The 21,044-nt window shown below is 41.9% G+C and overlaps 1 protein-coding gene across 9 annotated transcripts in view; it reads right to left on the minus strand.

The window, feature by feature from the left end:
* The window catches only part of DLG2 (discs large MAGUK scaffold protein 2), an 860,202-nt gene that overhangs the window by 153,629 nt on the left and 685,529 nt on the right, over nt 1-21,044 (minus strand). The gene's annotated exons all lie outside the window — the stretch shown is intronic.

Here is a 21,044-nt window from a genome sequence, read left to right on the forward strand (position 1 = left end):
AGAGGAAATGAAATATTTGAGAACCACAGCGAGTAAAGGGTGAGAGTATGTCTGAAACATGGCCGCCAGGGCCGGAGAGGAACTACTAAACGCACTGCGCATGTCTGAGATTTCGGACAATATCGCAAAGGGAATCTACCATCAAAATCCACCATGATAAACCAGGGGCACTTACTCATAGATCCAGGCACCGTGACTGTGGTAATCGCTTTATATTTGTCATCTATGTTTAATCAATTATGCTAATTAGCCAGAGGGGTCTGGGGGGTGTTACCAGAGTCTCTCCATGCTGTATCTTCACATGCTCTTACACTGTATAGGAGTGGGTGGAGAAATTGTAACAGCCTGTGAAGCTACAGTACGGACGGTATCTGGTAACAGCCCCAGAGCCCTTCTGGCTAATAATGGAGGTCATGGCTAATAATGGAGGTCATGGATAACAAATATAAGAAGATGACCACAGTCACGGTGCCTGGATCTATGAGTAAGTGTCCCTGGTTTATCATGATGGATTTGTTTTATGCGATGCTATGGATAGAAGACCTGTCCTGCATTACACAACGTTCACACCATGCGGTACGATAGATCATCAGATCAATATGTTATACAAAAATTTTTTCAGTCTTGTCTTTTCTCTGCCACCTCATCATGAAATTGTGATATTTCCCAGAATTCCCCAGGAGGCCGAAGGCAAATCAGATTACATCTATGAGGGGAGTCACGGGTACTGAGCCACCCTGGCGCTGAAGTCAATTAATCTTTCGCTCCTCGTCTCTACCAATCATCCCATCACTTATCTGTTAAAGTGACAATCAATGTCACACTATTAATTCCCTTACAAGGAGGTTGCTTAGATTTGGATTATTTTAACCATTTATGCTATAGACCTGACTTGCTCAAGGACTCTGTGTTCACAGGCACACAAAAAAAATTCTACTTGTCAATCACATTATCAGTTTTTAATGTTATTTCACTTTTTATGTTTGTGAATCAAATATTTGATGTGCTGCACTACATAACTAGACCACTAGGTGGTGTATTCATTTCTTACGTTACAGTACTTGAAACTCAGAGATGTGTCCAATGAACAGCGCTCTGTGTGGCTAAACTGGGTACTGCAAGAGAAAACGTTTAAGACCACACTGATTGCCTGTGTTATAATAACTGTATTATATCTATACAATATTTCACTATTAGTGGGAGTTTCTTATCTCTACCTACTTGTGTCTGCACATAGGCAGAATTTACTAACTAAAAAAGAGCAATCTCGTTAGTTCCCCCTAGTTGCAGCTGTAGGTAGCTAAAATGTAATAACTAAAAAATATAGTAAGCTCCTTAGCTGCCCCTAGTGGTAGCTGCAGGTAGCTAAAATTTAATAAATAAAAATAACAAACTCCATAGCACCTCCTAGTGGTAGCTGCGAGTAGCTGAAATTCAATATGTAAAATATAGCAAGCTCATTAGCTCCCCCAAGTAGTAGCAACAGGTAGCTGAAATTTAATAATTAAAAAAATATATATGAAGGTCTTTAGCTCCCCCTAATGGTAGCTTAAATTTAATAACTAAAATATAGCAAGCTCCTTAGCTCCCCCTAGTGTTGGCTGAAAGTTGGCTGAAATTTAATAAGTTAAGAATAGAAAGTTCCCCCTAGTGGTGGATGGCAGAATACATAATTATGTATGTTCTGTAGGTCAGTAGGTAAAGATCAGTCAGCTTTGGTTTGGAGCTTCAAGCAGTAACTAAACATCTCTATCATGTGACGTTTTCTTTCCATGTTGGTGTCAGTGTCTGATTGGTTCATCAGTAGTCCAAAAAATCATGGAAGTGTTTAGGCTGAAGATGTGAGGATACTGGGGTGGATCCCACTAATATGATTATAATCTTCTAATCTAAGAATCTGACTAGTTGCAACTCTAGCGCCACCCCTGTCCTCAGGTTGTGCGTGGTACTGCATTTAAGCTCTATTCACTTTAATGGATTTATGCTGCAATACCAAACACAACCTTTGTGAATGAGTGGTGCTGTTTTATAAGGATTTATCCATTGTTTTGTATTTCATAACAACTTCTTTAATAAAAAACAGTAAAACTTTAGTCTATATTTGTGTGACGCCTTCTGATGACTGAGTTTCTGGCGCTGACCCGATGATGGTCTTAGTGCAGTGTCTTTCTTATTAAGAGCTGCTCATAAATCACAATGGAAAATTGTCAAGCCATCATTTGTGGTGGTGCCAGCTGTGCCCGCCACCTCCGAGCAGATAAATCATCACGGTCAATTAAGAGCAGGGCTGTTATTAATTGAATCAGTATGTGATCATTTATAATAAATGTCACCAAACCGAGAGGTTTTGCGGCTTTTCTTTAGCAAGTTTTACTTAATTTGTCTTAATTGATATTTACAGAAAAGCAATAAGTGTCCAAATTTAGACTATTCTTAAAGGTGTTGCACGAGTTTAGGAAAATGGGTCTCTACAGCGCCACACTTATCTGTAGGCTGTGTCCAGTACTGCAACTTTCCAAAGGAAATATGTCTGTAAGTCAAAGATATGCCAACCCCTTTCCTACCACAAACTTCTATTCAGGAAACAATTTGTTCCTGGTGTCCCCATATTGCTCGTGGGGCGAAAAAAAAGTGCTAACTTTCAACATGTCAACCCCTACCTTGTTCCTTCGCTTATGGGAGCAGCTTCCGTTATGAATACGAGAGCCAAAAAGGCGACAGGAACACCAGGATCAAAGCGAATCCAAACAACCATACACCCGTAATATTTAGTCAGATTTCGTCTTTTTGGTGAAAAATACCAAAACATGGTTGAAGTAAAGAAGCTCTGTAAGTCACAGACAGCCTATCCCCCACCACGTTCCTTAGTTCAAGGCAGCATAGGGAGAGCAGCTTCATTCATGAAATCATCAGGGAAGCCAAACAGGCATAAGGGACACCAGGGATCAATATGAATCAACTATACATCCCTAATATTTAGTCAAATTTTGTCTTTTCGGTGGAAAATCACAAAACATGGTTGAAGTAAAGATTCTCTGTAAGTCACTGACACGCCAACACCCTCCACGTTCTTTATTATTTTCCTTTATGAAATCCTACAAGAGCCAAAGAGGTAACAAGGACACCAGGATCAAAGTGAATATTTCCCTAAAATTTTAGTCACGTTTCGTCTTTTTGTGGGAAAATCACAAAACCTCAAAACATGGTTGAAGTAAAGAAGCCCTGTAAGTTACATACATCTGGATCAATGCGAATCCAAACAACTATTCATTCTTAATATTTAGTCAAATTTCGTCTTTTCGGTGGGAAATCATAAAACATGGTCGATATAAAGAAGTTCTGTAAGTCCCTGACAGGACAACTCCATCCACTGTTCATTACTTCAGGGTAATGTTGGGGGAACAGATTCCCTTATAAAATCAAGCGAGAGCCAAACAGGCGACAGGGATATCTGGACCAAAGTGAATCCAAACAACTAGATATCCCTAATATTTAGTCAAATTTCGTCTTTTTGGTGGGAAATAAAAAAACATGGTTGACATAAAGAAGCTCTGTAAGTCACTGACTCCATCCCCTATTCATTACTTCAGGGCAGTGTTGGGGGCAACAGATTCCCTTATGAAATCAAGTGAGAGCCAAACATGCAACAGGGACACCAGAATCAAAGTGAATATTTCCCTAAAATTTTAGTCAACTTTGGTCTTTTTAGGGGGAAAAATCACAAAAAATATCATAACATGGTTGAAGTAAAGAAGCCCTGTAAGTCACAGACACCAGGATCAAAGTGAATCCGAACAACTAAAAATCCCTAATATTTGGTCAAATTTCGCCTTTTCGGGGTAAAATCCCAAAACCTCAAAACATGGTTGAAGTAAAGAAGCCCTGTAAGTCACAGACATCTGGATCAAAGCGAATCCAAACAAATATACATTCCTAATATTTTGTCAAATTTGGTCTTTTTGGTGGGAAATCACAAAACATGGTTGACATAAAGAAGTTCTGTAAGTCCCTGACAGGACAACTCCATCCCCTGTTCATTACTTCAGGGCAGTGTTGGGGGAACAGATTCCCTTATAAAATCAAGCGAGAGCCGAAAAGGGAACAGGGACACCTGGATCAAAGTGAATCCGAACAACTAGACATCCCTAATATTTGGTCAAGTTTTGTCTTTTCAGTGAAAAATCACAAAACATTGTTGAAGTAAGGACGCTCTGTAAGTCACAGATAACCCCCTTAGTTCAGGGAATCGTATGAAATCAAGTAATAGCCAAACCCGGAGGGATACCAGGATCAAAGTGAATCTGAACAACTATACATCCCTAATATTTACTCAAATTATGTCATTTGGGTGGAAAATCGCTTAACAAAAACAAGGTTTTAGTAAAGAAGGTCCAGGGGTAATGGAGTTCTTAGCGTGTCTTATTCAATGTGAGGAAGACAGAGAAGAGATGGTCCTACAAGTGTTGGTATCCAAGAATCAGTAATGGGGTTTCGTTTTAGTGCCCCCACACCAAATTATGTTTTACGAATTAACGCCAATTTTTGACTTATTGTTTGTTCCTCAATTACTGCACTGGGGATTAAGTGCCTTCTGAACTCGGCCAAGTCCCACTGCCAAGGATGGAGTATTCCAAGGCGATGGTAATTGGTGAGATGAAGGATGCTTGGAAATAATTGAACCTTTGATGTTCACCGAGGCTTTTGTTGCCGTTCCGTTTCAGCATCATCTGAAGTTAGTCAAATTGGATGTTGTGATCTCCATGGTAACCACCCACTCTCCATCGCTGCTGTATTTTATGCCTCAATCTGTTAAGGTGTTCTGAAATTTCATTTGACCGACTGAAAAACCATCTGCAGGTTCCTCAGACTCTGGGTTGTGGTCCTGGGAAATAGAGTCCATAAAAAGGCGGCCCACAGACAGGACAATCTGCTCAGCCCCTTCTGCTCTATAACATGCTGCCTGCAGATAGGACACTATATACAATCTGCTCAGCTCCTCCTGCTCTATAACATGCTTCCTGCAGATAGGACACTATGTACAATGTGTTCAGCTCCTCCTGCTCTATAACATGCTGCCTGCAGATAGGACACTATGTACAATGTGCTCAGCTCCTCCTGCTCTAAAACATGTTGCCTGTAGATGGGACACCATGTACAATCTGCTCAGTTCCTCCTGCTCTAAAACATGCTGCCTACAGATAGGACACTATGTACAATCTGTTCAGTTCCTCCTGCTCTATATCATGCTCCCTGCAGATAGGACACTATGTACAATCTGCTCACCACATACAATCTTATCTGATATCAGGCCCCCTTCAGGTCCTCTAATACTTCCCTCAGCTGTATCTTTTGCTTTACAATGTTCACAAAATTGTGACATCCCAAAATTTAGAACAGGACAATATATAGAATAAAACTTTATTAATCGCATTGGGAAATTTTGTGCATCACCATGACGTGTGGATATGGGATGGACCCCCACTTTATTTTAAACAGTGTATGGAACACGGTGTATGGAAAAAATACACAACCACATAACGTAATGGGTGAAATGGCCACAGCTTTATTTGAATCACAGGAATAAAACAATCAGAGGAGGAGTCAGGTGACATGCTAGGGGTGGGATTCCCCAATACCCCAATCTAAAGTTGCCTGACATACAGCCCCCGGCCAGACATCAACAAAGGGGGGCGGCACGCTCTGGCTTGCCATTCTAGCAGAGCCAGTACACTTTAAGGGCACCAATGACCCTGGTGAAGATTATCCATTGTGTGCTTCACCACCGTGCCCGCCCCTGGCTGCTTTTACCATTACCAGAGCCTTGAGGCTGGCCACTTCCAAAGCTCAGGCTGTTGACCACCATGAGCTTTTACATCCTCTATAAGTTAAATTAGTCCACCAATAACTTGCCTGCACCTTCCACCTGACTCCTCCACCGCAAAATAAAAGCTGCGACAGATAACAAAATGCCATACTTTGACTCCCATTCTATTTTTTTTAAATACATATTCTTTTATTTATTTGTTTTTAATTTTATATCTACATTTTTATTTAGATATTTCTTTCTTCTTCCATTTTAAAACCAGGAGCATAACATTGAGAATTTTTAATCTCCAGGCAGAAACTTTAAATATGTGCAACCTCCGACTCACAAAGAGTCATCCTACAGCGCTCAGGAGAGGAAAAACCCCCTTTGGAGGAAACCTCTAGGGAACCATGGCTGAAGAATTGCCCTTCCCCTGGGCTTAGGAGGATAACGCCAACTTCATCTCATCAACAGTCAATTAAGAAATTTACATGATACAAGATAAACAGGGTCAAAGTTCAAAAAACAAACAGACAATCATTTTCATAGCATTCTACATGTAATTGGTAAATAACCAGTTGTAAATTAATGATAGTAAAGGGCGGGTGGGAGGGACATGTTTCTTTCTGTGCTTCTAGAGAGAGAAAGAGAAAGAGAGATACAGGACAGGGAGTGACATCTACTCCTGAGCCCCTCCCCTCTTACATCACTACACTATCCCACCCACTCTGTTCTTACATCACTACACTATCCCACCCACTCTGTTCTTACATCACTACACTATCCCACCTACTCTGTTCTCTTACATCACTACACTATCCCACCCACTCTGTACTTTTAACAAGGACCATCATCTTACATCAATACTATCAACCTAATTCAGTCGTTATAGGTCCCCCCCTTACCACCGTCATGTTCCTGCTTCGCCTATGGCTCCGCTGTTGTCACTCCAGGCTTATCACCACTACTTGGTTATATAGTTCTATTGTTTTCAGCAGGGTCGGCTCCTGGTTTCAGTAGGCCCCTGGGTGACAGAGCCTCAGTAGGCCCCTTTGTAGTGAACTCACGTGTCAGCATTCAAATTTTAGAAATTAAACGTCTCCTGTTCCCTAAAATATTTTCTAATTTATCATAACAAACAGTCCCCTCATGGATATTTTATATAAAGCCCCCCTTAGCCCCCATTGATTCCTTATGCACAGCCTTATGTGGGCCCCCGCAGCAGCCCTGGGCCCCACACTTCCCCGGGTATGCCCAGTGCTGGCGCCAGCACTGGTTTTCAGGATAAGGGAAAGGAAGATCCAGAAGAACAGAACAGTACTGGTTTCCATACTATATTCAATGTCAAAAATTTATCTTAATCCGATTATTAGATGACATTTTTCCCATGAATTCGCTGGTGCAGAAAACAGGGCAATAATGCGGCACTCCTCCACCGTGCCACTGGCAGTAATGTCTTCTCGCATCCATTAAATTTACATTATGAAGGGCCGCACTACCGGAGGAATATTAACTGTGGAGGGACGGTTTTTCTGATTACACCACAAGGTTATACAAGTAATAAATATATAATCAGGTGAAAATTAAATCTCAATTCCCTGCCCGTTCCTCTCGATCTGGAGGTAATGTCGGGGCTTCAGCATTTTTATGTGATGTGGAGGGCAATTTTTAATGCTTAAAGACTCATGAGAGAATATTTTCCCATGAATTCAGTCAATATTTTTCTATGACTACCTGGGGTCATGTGCTGGGCCACTTTTATACAGGGGACATGTGCTAGGCTACTTATATATGGGGATCATGTGCTGGGCCACCTATATACAGGGGGCACGTGCTAAGCTACTTATATACAAGGGGCATGTTCTAGGCTACTTATATGCTCGGGGGCATGTGCTAGGCTACTTGTATACTGGTCACATGTGCTGGGCCACCTATATACAAGGGGCTTGTGCTAGGCCACTTATATATGGGGGTCATGTACTGGGCCTCCTATATACAGGGGGCATGTGCTAGGCTACTTATATTCTGGGGGCATATGCTAGGCTACTTCTATACAGGGGGCATGTGCTAGGCTACTTATATGCTCCGGTGCATGTGCTGGGCCATCTATATACAGGGAGCATGTGCTAGGCTTCTTATATACTGGTCGCATGTGCTGGGCCACCTTTATACAAGGAGCATGTGCTAGGCTACTTATATACTGGGGGCATGTGCTAGGCTTCTTATATACTGGTCGCATGTGCTGGGCCACCTTTATACAAGGGGCATGTGCTAGGCTACTTATATACTGGGGGCATGTGCTAGGCTACTTATATACTGGGGGCATATCCTGGGCCACCTATATTGAGGGGGCATGTGCTAGGCTACTTATATACTGGGGGCATGTGCTGGGCCACCTATATACAAGGGGCATCTGCTAGGCTACTTATTTACTGGGGGCATGTGGTGTGACATGCTCTGACTGCTGAGATGTAGACCTCTCCAAAACTGAGAGGGACTTCCCAATGTGTGAGTAGTCCATTATTCATCTGTATTGTATGGCTTGTATATGGTCTCATCCCTCCATCCAATACCTCCACTCACAAGGAAATTGTCTAAATATTTTTGTGAATTTTTCCCAAATTTTTGAGATGAAACTTTGATAAAGAATTAATGACCCCAACACTGAAACATATGAAAGATTTTCCTACTCCTAATAACTCCTTCCCCAGTAAAACCATGTACCAAATTTATGACAACATGATAACATGGTTCCGGCTATAGACTTTAATCATCATGGACACCATAAAACTAGCAAGCATGATGAATAAGACGGACACCCTCGCCACACCCTTCATTTAGAAAGGGATGAAAAAACTGTAGATATGCAAATTATGTTAAATTAAAAAAAAATCAAAATAAAATAATAATAAATATTAAAAGTAATAAAAATAAATAAATAAAATATGATATAAATATTAGTATAACAAAAGAAACCTACCATAAAATCCATCATGCTAAACCAGGGACACTTACTCATAGATCCAGGCACCGTGACTGTGGTCATCTTCTTATATTATTTTTATCCTGACCTCCTTCCTTTTAAAATCAACATTTATAATTATGCTAATGGGGTGTTGCCAGATTCCCTAAGTGCTATAGCTTCACAGGCTGTTACCCTGTGCAGAAGCACCCCCCCCCCCCCCCACTGTGCGAGATTACAGCAGGTTACAGCAAGTGCTTCTGCACAGTGTAACAGCCTGTGAAAATAAAGCCAAGAGGGACTCTGGTAACACCTGCCAAAGCCCTTCAGACTCTTTAGCATTAGTAGAAGTACACAGTCAGTCACAGTGACTGGATCTATGAGTAAGTGTCCCGGGTTTATCATAATGGATTTTGATGGTAGATTTCCTTATTAATGAATCAAATAAATTTAGTTTTACACCTAAATAGTATGGAATTTGTCCACAGGTTGTGTGCACTGAAACTAACAACAGCGCAGGACTGACAAATGAATTAAAAAAAAAATTAACCTGCATTTTACAAAAAAAAAATCTTATTGTTATTACTGTTTTTTTGGTCAATCCCTTATAATCCGACTGCTGGTGTCTGTAGTAAAACCGCATCTCTCTACTATCATCACATAACAAAACCAGATTTAAATAGCTTTAATAATAACTTTAGAGAAATGCCAACTATTTTAGGCATGGGAGTGACTGTTCTAAATATGCCTCCTCTGGGGTGGAGCACAGTGCACTCCAACTAAGCTCCTCCCATGCTGAGCAATATTTCATTCTTAGTTGAAATGAAGCACCATCGGAAATAATAGGAACATGGAAATAGGGAATACACACATTTTTATCTGACCACGTTGAAGCCTTCTCATCACCGGTGTCCTACAGGGCTCTTAACCTAAATTGTGATGAATGGAGGTGACCTTTAAATCACCGACAAGCAGGGAACGATAGCAGACAATGGAAAAGCGGTAAAACACATGTTCTTTTCTTATTTGACAAGATCGTTGTATATTTTTCTTGATTTGGAGACAGAGGATAAATTCAAGAGAAAATTTCCACCGGGGGCTAAGGCCTAGAGCGGTGACATTTACAGATTGCTTTATACTATAGCCAATATCCAGCAATAGCAGAGGGTCTGATCTAATTAGTGGAGCAGTTCTGTGACAATTCTATTCCTCTTCCTTCATTGATTTACTTTATATATAAACATTGAGGGGAAAATGATGCAAACTATATATAAGGAGTTAGTGCCCCCAAAATAATCTGCCCACAGTATATAGGTAGTCCTGGCACATGCCCCCAGAATATGTGTAGCCCAGGACATGCCCCCAGTATATAGATAGTCACAGCACATGTCCCCACTATATAAATAGTCACAGCAAATATCCCCGCTATATAGATAGTCCCAGAACAGCTCCCCAGTATATAAGTTGTCGATCACATCCCTGTATATAGGTGGCCAAGCCGATGCTCTCTATATAAAAGAGGCCCAGCACATGCCCCCAGTTTATAGGTATCCCAGCACATGTCTCCTGTATACATATAGTTCTAGCACATGTCCCCCAGTATATAAATAGCCAAGTATAATCCCCCTGTATATAGGTGGCCCAGCACATGCCCCCTGTATATAGGTAGCTCAGCACATGCCCCCAGTATACAGATAGTTCTAGCACATGTCCCCCAGTATATAAATAGCCAAATATGTTCCCCCTGTATATAGGTGGCCCAGCACATGCCCCCTGTATATAGAAAGGCAAGCAGAAGCCCCAGTATATAGGTAGCCCAGTACATGCCCCATTATATAGGTATCCCAGCACGTGTCACGGGTGTTCCCGCAACCCATGTCTCGGGTAGCGGGCTCATCCGTGCTCCTCTGTGTGCCCCCACACTTTGCAGTTTTGACTCACCTGTCCCCACTCCTGTTTTGGTCCGGCGGCTGTGCACGTGCACCCCTTTCTCCTAGTGCGCCGGCTTTAGAACATTTAAATGTCCAGCGCGCCGCTGATTGGCACTGGCCGTACCCAGAGTCCTTTATATACCAGCCTCTACCTGCACACCCCGCCAGAACTTGCAGCCTTAGACAAAGCTTATTCCCATGTCCTCTGCCATTAGTGTGATTTCCCGTTGTGACCCTGTATCTGTTCCCATTTATGCTCCTCCGCTGCCTTCCGAACCTGCCTTTCGTTTCTTTACCTCACCTTGGCTGCCACCGCTGACAAAGTCGCATCTGTGGAACGACCTGGTGGCCCCCTGCCGTAGCAAGTCCAACCCACTTTGTGATGGGCTCTGGTGAAAACCAGGTGCCACTTAGACTTCGGTCCCAGGTGTCGGCTTACGTCATCGTCCGCGGTGGTCCAGTGGGTCGCCTGTATATAGGTGTTCCAATGCATTCCCCCAGTATATAGCTGGCCCAGAACATGCCCCCCAGTATATAGGTATCACAGCACAAGCCTTTGCATATAGGTGGCCCTGCACATGCCCCCAGTATATAGGTAGCTTAGCATATGCCCCCAGTATATAGGTAGCGGAGCACATGCCCCCAGTATAAAAGTAACCTAGCACATGCCCCCTGTATATAGGTGGCCCAGCACATGCCCCCAGTATATTAATAGCCACAGCACACTGGACCCCTAAGCATAAAAGGAATGGAGGCTGTGTGTTTTATATAAGATCTGACTAAGTAATTCTATCCAGCTCAGTGCAGTCCATCTGATAACCACGGGTTAATGATAAGGTTTGATGCTTCTCCTAAACACAGCACAGCCCGGTGAGCACAGTATGGAGGATGTGTCAGATCACGTATCGGAAATCCATAACTGCCCTATTAGCAATGTTACACTTGACCTCAGTAATACACATACTTAATAATTGACTGAAATGGATTAGGGGATAATCACTGATCCTGTATCTTAAATTACACGGACTTACGCTCCAATCACATCTAGAGCAGCATTCAAAATTCTTCTGGCTTCCTGAAAGCTCTCAGTTCCCTGGTTAATGGCCATTTGTAAAATATGTATGTTTATGTATAGACTGTGAGTACTAAAAAGGGCACTGATGTCCGCATTATCATTCCAAAATATGAGCTACTCAGAGTGCACTGGGGGTGTGTCCTAACACTGCTGTGCCCTTGCATTGAGCTCTTATTAAAAACTGTAACAGGATTCTGGTTGAATACTACCACAGATTATGATTGTATTCTACTCCATAGGCTACAATACTGTAATATAAATCCATATTTTATGGTCTTGCTGCTAATGACAAACAACACACAGAAAGGTCTGATCACACATCTTTCCAGTAAAAAACTGGCTGCAGAGAGCACAGCAGTGTGAGGACACATCCCCAGTGCATTTGGATAAGCTACAATATAGAAATATAAATCCATATTTCACAATCCTGCTGCTACTAATAAAATACACAAAGGTATGAATACATATCTCTCCAGTGACAATACCTAACACTGGCTGCAGAGAGCAGAGAGCACAGCAGTGTGAGGACACACCCCCATTGCATTTGTAGAAGCTACAACTACTCCAGGGATATAAATCCATATTTCACAGTTCTGCTGCTACAAACAACAAACACAAAGGTATGAACACTGCAGTCTGTATGGTCACCGTCGCTGATAAATTCCCTTTAACCCCTTCCTGCATTCGGACATTCCCAAACATCCTAAGGGGTCATGAAGAGGGCTCACGGGCATAATGCAGCAAACACCCATCGCTAACACCCGCAATCAATGCTGACGACCAATTACATGCCAATGGCAAAGGTGCAAGGGGCAGTTAAAATTTCTACAGCACATGGGCTTCACCATCTTGGTTGCAATTGTTGCGCCCCATAACTTCATTGGGGCCCGACGATCATCACCATGTCTCTAGACAGTATCCGTAATGGTCTCTGAGTAACAGAGATAGATACATATGTATTGCAAATGGCCAAATACTACAATACATTAATAATGCAGTACATGGTGGGAGTGATCAGACCCCCTTAGGGTTCAAGCACCCTAGGGGGTCTAAACATATAGTAAAACAAAAGTTAATTAAAAAAATAAATGATCAAATCACCCCCTTTCCCTACAACTGATATAAAAATAAAAAAAAGGAAAACCATATACATGTTAGGTATCGCTGTGTCCCAAAAACTGTTATTCCCGGTGCTAACAGAAAAATTGAAATGTTAGAATTTGCCATTTTGCATCATGTAAAATTTTTTATAAAAAAGTGATCAAAAGGATGTATAGTCTTCAAAATAGGAGCAATGAAAACATCATCCCATCCTGCAAAAAAAGAACACCTTTCACAGCTCCGTACACCAAAGTATGAAAAATTTTAAAGGGCAAAATGAAGATTTTTTTTTTCCCCTTCAAAAGGTTTTTAATTTTTTACCATCTATTAAAACATAATAAAATGTATAGAAATTTGGTATCTTCTTGATTGTACCGACCCAAAGAATAAAGGGGAGGAGTCATTTGGGGCGTACGGTAAAAACAGAGACAACAAGAAAAAAACACAAACATGCATTTTCATCAATTTTACCACATTTGGAATTTTTTCCCCCGCTTCCTGGTACATGGGATGGAATATTAAATACTGTCGCTAGGAAGGGAAATTTGTGCAAAAAAAAAACAAGCTCTTGCAGAGCGCTGTACACAGATATTTTGAGAATGCGGAGAAAAAATGGAAACATGAAAAAGAAAAAGGGCAGTAATAATAATAATAATAATAATAATAATAATAAAATAATAATAATAATAAAATAATAATAATAATATAATAAAATAATAATAAAATAATAATAATATAATAAAATAATAATAATAATATAATAAAATAATAATAAAATAAAATAATAAAATAATAATAATATAATAATATAATAAAATAATAATAAAATAAAATAATAATAATATAATAAAATAATAATAAAATAAAATAATAATAATAAAATAAAATAATAATAATATAATAAAATAATAATAATACTGCTACTATTAATAATAATACATTCCATTTGCTGACTCTCTGGCTGATAATAGTTGATGGTGATGATGGATGGAGAGAGGAGAGTGGATTCAGCAGAATTATTCTCAGGATTTCTACATTCAGGGTAATATAATGAGGAGCGGTATCTGATATCTGCTCTCATGTTGTCCCTGTACCAGTCATTGTCCATCACCTTCACATAACCTTTAAGAGCTGCGCTCACTCTGCAACACGAGGTGACTGTGATCTGTCCTCGCACATCCCAGAGCTGACACAGTACAGACACTCCTGGCGATAACTTATACACAATTATTTCATGGCACTTGCAGGGAATGTATATTAAATGGAATTTATCAGAATTTTCTCAGATTCAGTTTATGGATAGGATTATGGAATATGGATTATGAAAATGCATTATCTTATTATGGAGGCACCGTGGATTTCAGTATCATGAGTGTCATTGTCATGAAGGGGCTTGGTCATTGTTCTCATTTGCAACTCTGTCTTGAACTGCTTGCACCTCGTGTTCTGTAGCTCACAGCCTGATGCAATCTGAGAGATGAAATTCTTATCTTTAATATGACACCAGCAGCATGTTTCTAGATACTATAGCACCAAAGATAGAGGCATCTAGGATTAGATACACCACTCAGCAGACATTATCACAGAAATACCAGGCTGAGATACACCAACCTGTGTGACCTAATCCTGGGCAGATCCGTCTGTGTCTTTCACCTTATGTGCTTCATACTCCTGTTTCATCCTTGTAATTTTATGCTTGTAGTTTTCTGGTGATTTGTGGCCATCATACCCTTCAGGGAGGGGAGGGGGCGCTATTGATCTGCATGCTAAGTTCCAGACCTTATTACAGAACCAGAATTTCCCAAAAAAACTAATTGGAACAAAACTGCAACATAAGTAGTTGATGGACTGCAAAAATAGCTGACGGACTGCAGTGCACAACACAACCACTAGGTGACCACATGTAGACAATTGTTTCAGGAAGTGGAGGCTTCTGCCTTCATGGACGTTTAGATATCTCATGCCTCCTACTTGCTTGGTGTCAGTGAATGGATTTGACTTGGGAATACTGCTATTGCTGTCTGGAGAATAGATCCCATTCGGTGGGACAGTCCTGTTTTATTAGAGCTGTCCTGCCATCCTGGGCGGTTGGTAGCATGTCCCAGGTTGTCCCACCTCCTGGTCACAGTCCCGACACACTAGAGAAGCTTCGGAATCAGGATTAAGGACACACAAGCTGATATCAGGACAGATGAGACATGAGGCATGAAGTCAGAATAACAAAGAAAAGTTCAGTTAGGCCCCATGCATGTATGGGACCCGTGATAAGGTCACACAATTTGCACCCATATCCCGGCCCCCAGAGAGGTATATGGCAACCGGTCAATTTGTGGTGAGCACATGTTCTACATTTTGCTGTTTTTATGGCGCAGCCAATCGGTATCCTAAGGAGAGGGGTGCAGTGAGGAACACGAACCACTCCTCCCAGCCGCATGCTATGCCCATGTATTTATTATGCTCATATTGGGGCAGATTTACTTACCCGGTCCGTTCGCGATCCAGCGGCGCGTTCTCTGCGCTGGATTCGGGTCAGGCCGGGTTTCATCAAGGTAGTTCCTCAGCCGTCCACCAGGTGGCGCTGCTGCACTGAAAAGCATCTGAACGCACTGGAGTTCACCGACCCGGACCAAGTGAAGGTGAGCGCGTCCCAAGCGACACATTTCTTTTTTTAAATGCAGCGGTTTTTCCGAATTCCCCCGATTTCCGTCGCGTGCATGCCGGCGCCAATGCGCCACAATCCGATCGCGTACGCAAATCGGGCCCTTAGTAAATGACCCCCATTGTGTCAGCACATTTTGGCAGGAACTAGCAAACTATTAGGAACCTATTGCTCAACCACCTACCTATTGGAAGGTGCCTTAGATAACTTTGACTAAACTGTGATTGGAAAGAATATGGTGCACACAGAGAAGCCTTTCAAAGGGCACATACACCCATAGCATAATCCCCTCTTATAATACTTGGTAGGTTGGTGTGCCATTAGTGGGCTTAAGGGACCACCAGAAAGCAGCACCTTAATACTCCCATTATAGAGGTACAAGTCTGCACAGAGTTGCTTCCACCATCATGGATCTTGGGTCTTACAAGAATTTAATGCAGGTTTGATTCTACTAATTAAGACCCCCAAAGAACAGCAAGATCTACCCCAAGGTGTGTATGATGTATGGGTGAGTTACGACCTCCAGAGAGAAGTGTGGGGAACATTCCCCTATATAACTATATGTAATCACTATCATATTTATAGGGGTTGTCTGTAGGGAGAACCTCTTTAACTACTGTATGATTGTGGAAAGGGGCAGGTATGGAAACTTTGGACCAGAATAAATTTTGCCCTATAATTGAATGTGATTACTACGTGACCTATAGAGAGATGGGGCCAAAAACTAGTCAGCGCTTTGCATTGGACCTTGGAATAATAACTCTTTATTTATATAGTGCACACAGATTATGCAGCGCTGCACAAGGCATGTCAAATTGGTCGCTGTCCCCATGGGGCTCACAATCTAAACAACCTACCAGTATGTTTTTGGAATGTGGGAGGAAACCGGAGTACCCGGAGGAAACCCACGCAAACACGGAGAGAACATGCAAACTCTTTGCAGATGTTGACCTGGGTGGGATTTGAACCCAGGACCCCAGTTCTGCAAGGCAGAGGTGCTACTCACTCAGCCACCGTGCTGCCCCATGACTCACCCTCCCCATACTAGAGGTCCATCTAAACCTTTGTTGCGGGACCCCATTTCTTCTCTGTGCTCATGGCATTTGCTGATTACATTACCCATTGTCTTCTATGACCTGTATTTTCTTTTCTATAAATATCAATCAAGGTCAATAGAAATAGAGCAGAGGAGTAAAAATGTGTCGACCTTGGTAAATAGAAATCCTCCAGGCTAAGACTTGTACATTCCCGAAATAAAGTAGGTAATTTGAGATGCTTCATATGAAGGGGACTGGATTGACTATTTTCCTTCTTCAATCCATTCAATTCCATTTCTGCTACTCCCGTTTTTTGTATACAGCTCCTTTGCAGACCTGAGCTTCTCTACGATTAAACAGTAGTAACAAATCCAAATCATATGCTTCACTTCAGCCATGGAGGTAACTGATACATTTGTGGTTTCTAACAGTCACCACTAGGGGGAGCTCATTGTATACTGAGCAATCCAGCTCCCATTGAACTCAATAGTAAATCAGTCTCCATAAAGCTCCCCTAGTGGTTGTGGGAAATATATATTTTTAACGATACCTATTGGATGAAGCTGCAATATATTCCATATGAAGGGAACCTGTCAGCAGGTTTGATTATGCAGACTGAAGCCAGTGATTTGTGCCTGAAGAGATGTGTTATCATAGCTTTGTGTATATTGTTAGTCACAGTGAGACAGTGATATATAGATTTATATGTCAGGATTGTATATGCTCCGATGTAGGGGGTGCCCTTACACTGCTCTGTTCTTAACTCACTGCATTTAACTGGTCCACAGCCCATTCCCTTTGACTGCTGAAATATGCAGAAAAAATCCTGCTGCAACTCGGTGCAAACAATGCAGGACACAGCAGTGTGAGGACACATCCCCCGTGCACAGCGAAGCTACAATCCTGGAATATAAAACCATATTTTAAAGTTCTGCTGCTACTAACAACTTACACAAAGGTATAATTACACAGATATCAAGACACAGTAACTAATACTGGCAGCAGAGAACTAAAAGCACAGCAGTGTGAGGACACACACCGTTAAGTTCAAAAGGAGAAGCTACAATCCTGGAATATAAAACCATCTTTTACAGTCCTGCTGCTACTAACAACTTACACAAAGGTATAATTACACAGATCTCCATGGACAGTACCTAATATTGACAGCAGAGAATTAATAATAATAATTCCTTTATTTATATAGCGCACACAGATTACGCAGAGCTGCACTGTGCATCAGTCCCTGTCCCCATGGGGCTCACAATTTAATCAACCTACCAGTATGTATGGAGTGTGGGAGGAAGCCGGAGGACCCAGAGAAAACCCACGCAAACACGGAAAGAACATACAAACTCTTTACAGATGTTGACCTGGATGGGACTTGAACCCAGGACCCCAGCACTTTCAGTGCTCATACAAAAGCTACAATCCTGGAGTATAAAACCATATTTTACAGTCTTGCTTCTACAAAAAGCATACACAAAGAAATGATAGCCTATCTTTCTAGTGACAATACCTGACATTGTCTGCAGAGAGCACAGAGCATTGCAGTGTGAGGACACACCTTTAGTGTAAACGGAGTAGCTACAATCCTGGATTATAAAACTATATTTCACAGTCCTACAGCTACTAACAACATACACAAAGGTCTGATTACACATATCTCCAGGGACAAAAGTAACACTATCTGCAGAGAGCACAGAACACAGCAGCATGAGGACACACCTCCAGTGCACATACAGAAGTTACATTCCTGGAATATAAAACCATCTTTAACAGGCCTGCTGCTACTAACAACATACACAAAGGTCTCATTACACATCTTTCTTGTGACAATACCTGACATTGTTTGCAGAGAGCACAGCAGCGTGAGGACAGACCTCCAGTGCACATACAGAAGTTACATTCCTGGACTATAAAACCATATTTCACAGTCCTGCTGCTACTAAAAACACACACAAAGGTCTGATTACACATCTCCCCAGGGACAAAAGTAACACTGTCTGTAGAGAGCACAGAGGACAGCAGCGTGAGGACACACATCGAGTGCACACAGAGAAGTTACATTCCTGGAATATAAATCCATCTTTCACAGTCCTGCTGCTACTAAAAACATACACAAAGGTATGATTACACATATTTCTAGTGACAATGCCTGACATTGTCTGCAGAGAGCACAGCAGCGTGAGGACACACCACCAGTACACACAGAGAAGTTACATTCCTGGAATATAAAACCATCTTTACCAGTCCTGCTGCTACTAAAGACATACACAAAGTTATGATTACACGTGTCCCCATGGACAAAAGTAACACTGTCTGCAGAGAGCACAGAGCACAGCAGTGAGAGGACACACCTCCAGTGCACACAGAAGTTACATTCCTGGAATATAAAACCATATTTCACAGTCCTGCTGCTACTAACAACATACACAAGGTCTGATTACACCACTATTCGGGGACTATACCTAACAATGGCTGCAGTCTGCATGGTCATGCCTGCTGACAGGTTCCCTTTAACATGAACAAACTCAACTTCTGGTTCCCAGTGATAACACTAGAGTCCTGTCTACATTATACGTGGCTTTGATCTCTCCAGGCAGCAGAGTAAAAGCTGAAATTTCCCTTGTAGAAGATATTAGGTCACCAAACCTTGCAATTGCCACCAGAATGTCTCGGAGCGAGTCACAAAGTTCTGTCGCTCCCAGGATCTCCCCCCGGGCAAGAGACATAAAAGGGAAGATCTCTTCTGTCTCACAGCATCATGTTCCAGGTTTATCCCCGGGGGGGGGGGGGGACGAGAAGAGGAAATGCACTTCCCAGACTAATCTGCCGCACTGCACATAATGTATGGGCCTGGAGATTGGCTGCCGTCATACATAACTCATCAGCGCAGGACAAGACACAGCCTGCGTCCACCGACACTGAAGAACATATGAGGTTAATACAAGTCGCTGCAATATGTTACTGAGAATTTTTTTTTTTATTTAAAGGGACCTATCAGCAGTTTGGGGTGTTAGGTATTGTCCCTGGAGAGATGTGTAATCACACCTTTGTGTTTGTGTTGTTAGTAGCAGCAGGACTGTGAAATTTGGATTTCTATATCAAGATTGATTGCAGTTTCACCAAGTGTGCATCCTCACACTGCTGTGATCTTAGCTCTCTGCAGACAGTGTTAGGTATTATCCCTGGAAAATTGTGTAATCATACCTATGTGTGTGTTGTTAGTAGCAGCAGCAAGTGATTGTGATATATGAATTTATAGTTCAAGATTGCACCTTTCCCAAGTGCATTGATGGTTTATCCTTACACTGCTGTGATCTGTGCTCTCTGCAGCCAGCGTCAGGTATTGTCCCTGGAGAGATGTGTTATCATAGCTTTGTGTATATTGTTTGTAGAAGCATGATTGTGAAATATGGATTCATATTACAGGATTGTAGTTTCTCCAAGTGCACTGGGGGGGTGTCCTCACACTGCTGAGCTCTGTGCTCTATGCAGCCAGTGTTAGGAATTGTCCCTGGAGAGATGTGTAATCATACATTTCTGCAAGTTGTTCATAGGAGCAGTGAAATATCGATTTTGATTGCACAATAGTACTGCGGGGGCGGGGGTCTCCTCACACTGCTGTGCTCTGTGCTCTCTGCAACCAGTGTTAGCTATTGTCCCTGGAGACCTGTGTAATTATATCTCTCTAGATGTTCTAGTTGCAGCAGAATTGGAAAAATTTAATTCATTTCTCCTTGTACACTCGTGATGTATTTTTACACTGCTGTGCCCTTAGCTCTGTGCTCCACAGCCCCTCCCCTGTGGAGTAAAATTTTTTGGTTAAATACTATAGCAGTTATATAACAGACAAGCAGCGGTCGCAACCGGGCCCAAGAGACTCAGGGGGCCCATAAGGTGTCACTTTCCCATATGAGAAGACTATTACTATAAACCATATATTATAGTCGGGGGCCTGGCACAGACTTCGCATCGGGGCCCATCAGCTTCAAGTTACCCCACTGGTTAACTGAGTTGCATCCTCACACTGTTGTGCTCTTAGCTCTCTGCATTGACTTACTCCTAAGCCCCACCCCTCAGCTTTGTAGCAGGATTCTAGTTCACTACTTCAGGAGTCACTCATAGAAGAGGGGCTGTGTAACAGTTCCATGCTGAGGTGTAGTAGCACAGCAGTGTGAGGAAAGATTATCTTTCATTGTTCTAGTGCATCTAAGATGCCATTCGTTTTCACAAAATAAAATTACTGCTTTGAGTTCACCTGCAGCCGCTTATTTCCCTCCGTCTCCTAGTTTCTTTACAAGTTACTAAAAAAAACTAGAATGGACTACGATCACAGAGTCAGACTACACAAGGTTTGTTTGTAGTCTGTTACCTTGGAGACACACAGATCAACAAATGGAACTGTGGATACAAAATGGTGAGAAAGTTTCTAATTGAAAGGAATCGTTATTTAAACTACAATCCAAATAA

Source organism: Engystomops pustulosus, chromosome 2, assembly GCF_040894005.1.
Source record: "Engystomops pustulosus chromosome 2, aEngPut4.maternal, whole genome shotgun sequence".
Lineage (NCBI taxonomy): Eukaryota > Metazoa > Chordata > Amphibia > Anura > Leptodactylidae > Engystomops > Engystomops pustulosus.